The sequence below is a fragment of the Oncorhynchus gorbuscha genome, unplaced genomic scaffold (assembly GCF_021184085.1).
Source record: "Oncorhynchus gorbuscha isolate QuinsamMale2020 ecotype Even-year unplaced genomic scaffold, OgorEven_v1.0 Un_scaffold_2373, whole genome shotgun sequence".
Lineage (NCBI taxonomy): Eukaryota > Metazoa > Chordata > Actinopteri > Salmoniformes > Salmonidae > Oncorhynchus > Oncorhynchus gorbuscha.
Genome location: NW_025745111.1, coordinates 69,371 through 77,500, shown reverse-complemented (window position 1 = coordinate 77,500; position 8,130 = coordinate 69,371).

Here is an 8,130-nt window from a genome sequence, read left to right as displayed (position 1 = left end):
CACTACATAAAGTGAGTCCTAAGACACCAACACATGACAACACAGCATAGTAGCAACAACACATGACAACACAGCTTCCTACTGCCTGAGCTATGTTGTTGATGTAAATTGAGAAGAGCGTGGGGCCTAGGATCGAGCCTTGGGGTACACCCTTGGTGACAGGCAGCAGCGGAGACAGCAGATTTTCTGACTTTATACACTGCACTCTTTGAGAGAGGTAGTTAGCAAACCAGGCCAAAGACCCCTCAGAGACACCAATACTCCTTAGCCGGCCCACAAGAATGGAATGGTCTACTGTGTCAAAAGCTTTGGCCAAGTCAATAAAAAATAGAAGCACAACATTGCTTAGAATCAAGGGCAACGGTGACATCATTGAGGACCTTTAAGGTTGCTGTGACACATCCATAACCTGAGCGGAAACCAGATTGCATACCAGAGAGAATACTATACTATACTACCAGACAACAAGGAATCCAGTCAGTTGATTATTGACAAGTTTTTTCCAACACTTTTGATAAACAGGGCAACATAGAAATAGGCCTGTAACGGTTAGGATCAGCTTGGGGAAAATGGTTTAATGCATTTTAGAATAAGGTTGTAAAGTAACAAAGTGGAAAATGTCAAGGGGTCTGAATACTTTCTGAAGGCACTATACACACACACACACACACACACACACACACACACACACACACACACACACACACACACACACACACACACACACACACACACACACACACACACACACACACACACACACACACACACACACACACACACACACACACACACACACACACACACACACACACTATACACACACACACACACACACACACACACACACACACACACACACACACACACACACACACACACACACACACACTATACACACACACACACACACACACACACACACACACACACACACACACACACACACACACACACACACACACACACACACACACACACTCACACACACACACACACACACACACACACACACACACACACACACACACACACACACACACACACACACACACACACACACACACACACACACACACACACACACACACACACACACACACACACACACACTATACACACACACTATACACACAAACACACACACACCTCCTCTCTCTCATCCCTCTTCTCTCTTCTCAGGAGGAGGACATGGAAAATGACGAGGAGGAAGGGGGCGGTTCCCAATGTGATGGTGACGGGGTCGATGATGACGGACAGCCCAATCCACCCAATGAGAAGAGAGTAGTTAAGCTGATGACAGACGACCCAGCCTTTAGACGAGGGAGGATGAGGTGGCTGAAACAGGAACAGACCCGACTACAGAACCTTCAACAACAGAATATTACTAAAAGACTCAGACAGGTTCGGATACACTCCACCTTCTGTAGTATAGTCCCTGGGACGCAGCTCCACCAGGGGGCCTTGTAGTATAGTCCCTGTGATGCAGCTCCACCAGGGGCCCTGTAGTATAGTCCCTGGGACGCAGCTCCACCAGGGGCCTTGTAGTATAGTCCCTGGGACGCAGCTCCACCAGGGGGCCCTGTAGTATAGTCCCTGGGACGCAGCTCCACCAGGGGGCCTTGTAGTATAGTCCCTGGGACGCAGCTCCACCAGGGGGCCTTGTAGTATAGTCCCTGTGACGCAGCTCCACCAGGGGGCCTTGTAGTATAGTCCCTGGGACGCAGCTCCACCAGGGGCCTTGTAGTATAGTCCCTGTGACGCAGCTCCACCAGGGGGCCTTGTAGTATAGTCCCTGTGACACAGCTCCACCAGGGGCCTTGTAGTATAGTCCCTGGGACGCAGCTCCACCAGGGGGCCCTGTAGTATAGTCCCTGTGACGCAGCTCCACCAGGGGGCCTTGTAGTACAGTCCCTGTGACGCAGCTCCACCAGGGGCCCTGTAGTATTTTCCCTGTGACGCAACTCCACCAGGGGCCCTGTAGTATAGTCCCTGTGACGCAGCTCCACCAGGGGGCCCTGTAGTATTTTCCCTGTGACGCAACTCCACCAGGGGGCCCTGTAGTATAGTCCCTGTGACGCAGCTCCACCAGGGGGCCCTGTAGTATAGTTCCTGTGACGCAGCTCCACCAGGGGGCCTTGTAGTATAGTCCCTGTGACGCAGCTCCACCAGGGGGCCCTGTAGTATTTTCCCTGTGACGCAACCCCACCAGGGGGCCCTGTAGTATAGTCCCTGTGACGCAGCTCCACCAGGGGGCCTTGTAGTATAGTCCCTGTGACGCAGCTCCACCAGGGGGCCCTGTAGTATTTTCCCTGTGACGCAACCCCACCAGGGGGCCCTGTAGTATAGTCCCTGGGACGCAGCTCCACCAGGGGGCCCTGTAGTATAGTCCCTGTGACGCAGAATATAAACCATTCTATCTTTCTTCTCCTCCTCCAGAACACCCAGAACTCCCCAACCCCCAACACCCCTCTGGTCCCGGTGCACCCCCCCCCTGTGGTCCACCTCCCGGGACCGGCCGCTCATCCCCCACAGGACTGTAAACTCAAGTTCCCCTTCAAGAGCAACCCCCACCACCGTCTGTCATGGAGCCCTGCCACTGCCCTGATGATGCTGGGGGAGGGGGGGTTAGATGGAGAGTGGGAGGAGCGGGCAGAGGGAGGTGGTGGAAAAGCAACTCCCTCTCCTCCTCCTCCTCCTGCTGCTCTCCTCCCACTCCCCTTCCAGATGGTCCCTAGAGGCCACACCCCCTCCCCACAGCGCACCTGGCAACAACCACAACAGCAACGTAGCAACAGTAACCACGGGAACCCACACTTCCCAGTTCCAGGGCAACAGCAGGGGCCGCCTCCGTGGCGATATAGGCGGAACTCCCTGGACAGCTCCACGCAGGGCAACAACAACAATCACCAGGGAAACAACTACCCCGGCAACCCCAACAACAACGGAGGTGGTCACCAGGGGCGACCGCGTTATCGTGGAGGAGGGGGGATGGAGGGAAGAGGAAGGGAGAGGGATCAGAGAGGAGGAGGAGGAGGGAGGTTTCAGCAGGGGGGAGACAGAGGAGGGTACCATCACCCCTACTACATCCCTCCTCACCAACACCTCTACCACAGCAGTAACCACCCTCCACCAGGGGGCCACATATCCCCCCAGGGAAGAGGAGGAGGAGGTGCAGGGTGGTTTCAGGAGGGGTACAGCACCCCCCCTCGCATGAAGAGGCAGTTTAGTGCCCCCGATCTGAAGAGCAAGGAGACCCCTGTGTGACCTCTCACCCCTGACCCCACACAAAGACAACCTTCCTATAAGGACACTGCATATCCAGCTGACGGGCTTATGACCTGTCATAACACTACATACTGCTGTTATAACTGATGCTACTACACTACATGGTGTATAATGTAGCTATATGGGGCATGTGTGTGTGTCTGCATGCTTCTGTCTCTGCCATATTGTGTAATTGAATACAGAACAGAGTGTGTGTGTCAACGCTTTGCTTAGCACACAACAATGAGTCTGCACACTCTGTGTCCCTCACACACAACACTACATAACGCCATTGTGTGTGTGTGTGTGTGTGTTCCTGCTGTAGGGTTTAGCGTTCTCATATACAACAGGTCTTTTTAAATATTAGTTCTGAGGGTCTTTCTGAAGGTCAGCTGTACTGTTTTAGTTGTTGATATGTTTTCATACACCAGCAGGGCATTATGGGAGGTGCCTTCGGCGGCCTGGCCCACACGACCATACCTGCTTCCCCGTCCAAATTACATCCTTTATTTGACCTGGACGCGCGTCAACACAAAGACCCATCAATCTCAGATAAAGCATCCGAGTGACAGAAACAGCACCCCTCTGTCTGTCTGTCCCCTCTGTCTGTTTCCTCTGTCCCCTGTGTCTGTCCCCTCTGTCTGTTTCCTCTGTCCCCTCTGTCTGTCCCCTCTGTCTGTTTTTCTCTGTCCCCTCTGTCTGTCCCCTCTGTCTGTCCCCTCTGTCTGTCCCCTCTGTCTGTTTCCTCTGTCTGTCTCCTCTGTCCCCTCTGTCTGTCTCCTCTGTCTGTCTCCTCTGTGCCATCTGTCCCCTCTGTCTGTCTCCTCTGTTTCCTCTGTCTGTCTCCTCTGTCTGTCTCCTCTGTCCCCTCGGTCTGTCCCCTCTGTCTGTCCCCTCTGTCTGTCTGTCCCCTCTGTCTGTTTCCTCTGTCCCCTCTGTCTGTCCCCTCTGTCTGTCCCCTCTGTCTGTTTCCTCTGTCCCCTCTGTCTGTCCCCTCTGTCTGTCCCCTCTGTCTGTCTCCTCTGTCCCCTCTGTCTGTCCCCTCTGTCTGTCCCCTCTGTCTGTCTCCTCTGTCCCCTCTGTCTGTCTCCTCTGTCTGTCTGTCTGTCTCCTCTGTTTCCTCTGTCTGTCTCCTCTGTTTCCTCTGTCTGTCTCCTCTGTCCCCTCTGTCTGTCTCCTCTGTCCCCTCTGTCTGTCTCCTCTGTCCCCTCTGTCTGTCTCCTCTGTCTGTCTGTCTCCTCTGTTTCCTCTGTCTGTCTCCTCTGTTTCCTCTGTCTGTCTCCTCTGTCCCCTCTGTCTGTCTCCTCTGTCCCCTCTGTCTGTCTCCTCTGTGCCATCTGTCCCCTCTGTCTGTCTCCTCTGTCCCCTCTGTCTGTCTCCTCTGTCTGATCTGTGTCCTCTGTGATACTATTTCTGGCCAGACAGCATCAGAGACATATAGTAACATTGAGGGGTGCTGATTGGCTCGAATGCTTTCTGAGATAGTTACAGCGGAGAGGAAGTCTCTCCAGAATAAAGCCCAATGCGTTTCTATGGGCATGATATGCAGACCTAAGCCTGCCTACCTGCCATTAGGACAACGACTCCCGTTGTTAGGGCGGAGACATGAGCATCTAGTCATTATATACAGATCTCTGGTTTCAGCCTCTTGGGAATTGGACAGTTGGCAGGTGCACAGGTCTCTGTTAGGATACTTCCCTTAAAGAAAATAGATGTTTTGCCAAAATTATATAATTACTCCTGTTGTCCATTTTTTCATTGTCTTTTGTTTGGTGCGCTAAATGTGAGCAATGAGCATGTGTCTGGTCTCTCTGCCATGATAACATTGAGGGAGAGCATGTGTCTGGTCTCTGCCACGATAACGTGGAGGAAGAGCATGTGTCTGGTTTCTCTTCCCTGATAGTGTTGAGGGAGAGCATGTGTCTGGTTTCTCTTCCCTGATAGTGTTGGGGAGAGCATGTGTCTGGTTTCTCTTCCCTGATAGTGTTGGGGGAGAGCATGTGTCTGGTTTTTCTTCCCTGGTGGTGTGGAGGGAGAGCATGTGTCTGGTTTCTCTGCCCTGCTAGTGTTGAGGGAGAGCATGTGTCTGGTTTCTCTGCCCTGATAATGTTGAGGGAGTGTGCGCACCTGAGCATGCCTAGCAGTAGGCCTACCTGGCCTGCTGCGTGCATATGTAGAAAAGCTCATTTGGGATGTCTGATTGTCTTAGCCACAACTAATCAGCTGAGCCTCTCAGTCATTTTTTCCTCACACAGTAAGATAATGAAGTCTGACATTTTTTTTTTACATCCATTGCGAATGATAATAGTTCCTCACGGTTTTTGAAAAAAACCACTCCTGGCCTATGAGAATCACCCAGCCTCGGGGTGTAAAAAGCTAAATATCATGATCTGATGATCGCATATATCCAGTGGAAACAGCAGAAACTGCTTTCTGTCCCGACCTCACTGGGCCGGAATAGTTGATACAATGTTGCAGGTCCGCTTGCCTTTGGGCTTGGACTCAGTTGATGATCAAGTCAAGAACAATGGAAAGGGAGGCAGACAGCAGAGTAGAGAGATGAATGCGATTGAAAATGAAAGAATAAATATTTTATCGGGATATTTTTTGACTGTTTTTATTTGTTGGCTTTAGGAATATGTATTTTACTGAGTAGATGATGGGCGTTTTAAGTGTACTGCTACATTGGTCTATAGACTATCTCTGAGTTATAGACCTACTGCTACATTGGTCTATAGACTATCTCTGAGTTATAGACTATCTCTGAGTTATAGACTATCTCTGAGTTATAGACTATCTCTGAGTTATAGACTATCTCTGAGTTATAGACCTACTGCTACATTGGTCTATAGACTATCTCTGAGTTATAGACTATCTCTGAGTTATAGACTATCTCTGAGTTATAGACTATCTCTGAGTTATAGGCTCTCGCATTGGTTTCATTTTTAACCTTCAGATTTGTATGATTAACCATGTGACAATGATTTTGAGAAGTGAAAATGTTATTATTAAAATTAAACTGTTCCACGAAAAAAAAAAGAAAAATGCACATATGCAAATCAATTGTAATCTTCCCCAACCTTAAAACCTCGTGCCGCCGGTCGTCTTTATATAACATTCATTATAAAAACGTGCCGCCTGTCGTCTTTATATAACATTCATTATAAAAACGTGCCGCCGGTCGTCTTTATATAACATTCATTATAAAAACGTGCCGCCGGTCGTCTTTATATAACATTCATTATAAAAACGTGCCGCCTGTCGTCTTTATATAACATTCATTATAAAAACGTTCGTCTTTATATAACATTCATTATAAAAACGTGCCGCCTCGTCTTTATATAACATTCATTATAAAAACGTGCCGCCGGTCGTTTTATATAACATTCATTATAAAAACGTATATAACATTCATTATAAAAACGTGCCGCCGGTCGTCTTTATATAACATTCATTATAAAAACGTGCCGCCTGTCGTCTTTATATAACATTCATTATAAAAACGTGCCGCCTGTCGTCTTTATATAACATTCATTATAAAAACGTGCCGCCTGTCAAAAGCCAACTGATTTGTTCTGCCACCTGCGCTGTGCACCAGAAGAGATTTCAATGAAGATGGTAGTTAGATTTCTTTCTGTATGAAGAGAACTTCTATCACAGAACAGACGGACGTTTCTGGGTTGTTTCTGCCTTACCAGACGTCGTGATGGTTTAGCATGCTAGCCTGTTAGCATGTGTTAGCCTGAGTTAGCCATGCTATCATCGTAATGGTTTAACATGTTATACTGCGCTAAACAGGTTAGCATTTGTTAGACTGTGCTAGTCAGGTTAGCATGGGTTAGCCTTATGCTAGCCGGGCTCATGTGTTAGCCTAAGGCTTTTGTATTAGCCTGTGTTAGTGTGGGTTAGCCTTAGCCAGCATTTGTTAGCCTTGTTGTTTATAATGTATCATAGCTGCATTCAACCCAAAGAGAGCAGAGCAGCAGGAAAGAAGCCTGTGGTGGAGCCCCCTAGTGGCTGGGAGGAACCACAGCACCCTGCCTCAGCTCAGCTGTACAGAGAGACCAGGTCAGGTATATACACTACAAAGGACGTAGTTGGATTCATAGCGTTGCTATAGAAACAGTCTTGGAGATTCTACCTCCATATTGACTTTGGGAATCAGGTCGGGAATATATTCTGGGATATCAGGATCAACAGGAGCTGGCATCGTTGTGAATTGTGAATATGGCACACACCTTTGGGATTATATTGAGTTTTTATAATATTCTGTGTTACTATGGTTACTGCCGACTAGGACTTTATAAGACTATAAGAATCAGAGGATGAACTGAAATGACCATTGAACTACAGATAGCCTTCAAAGGCACAATCTGGAGAGAGATGGAGGATGGAAGGAGTAGACTGGAGGAGATTGAGCAGAGGAGAGAGATGGAGGATGGAAGGAGTAGACTGGAGGAGATTGAGCAGAGGAGAGAGATGGAGGATGGAGGATGGAAGCAGAGGAGAGAGATGGAGACTGGAGGAGATTGAGCAGAGGAGAGAGATGGAGGATGGAAGGAGTAGACTGGAGGAGATTGAGCAGAGGAGAGATGGAGGATGGAAGGAGTAGACTGGAGGAGATTGAGCAGAGGAGAGATGGAGGATGGTGGGAGTAGACTGGAGGAGATTGAGCAGAGGAGAGAGATGGAGGGAGTAGACTGGAGGAGATTGAGCAGAGGAGAGATGGAGGATGGAAGGAGTAGACTGGAGGAGATGGAGGGAGTAGACTGGAGGAGATTGAGCAGAGGAAAGAGATGGAGGATGGGAGGAGTAGACTGGAGGAGATTGAGCAGGAGAGAGATGGAGGATGGGAGGAATAGA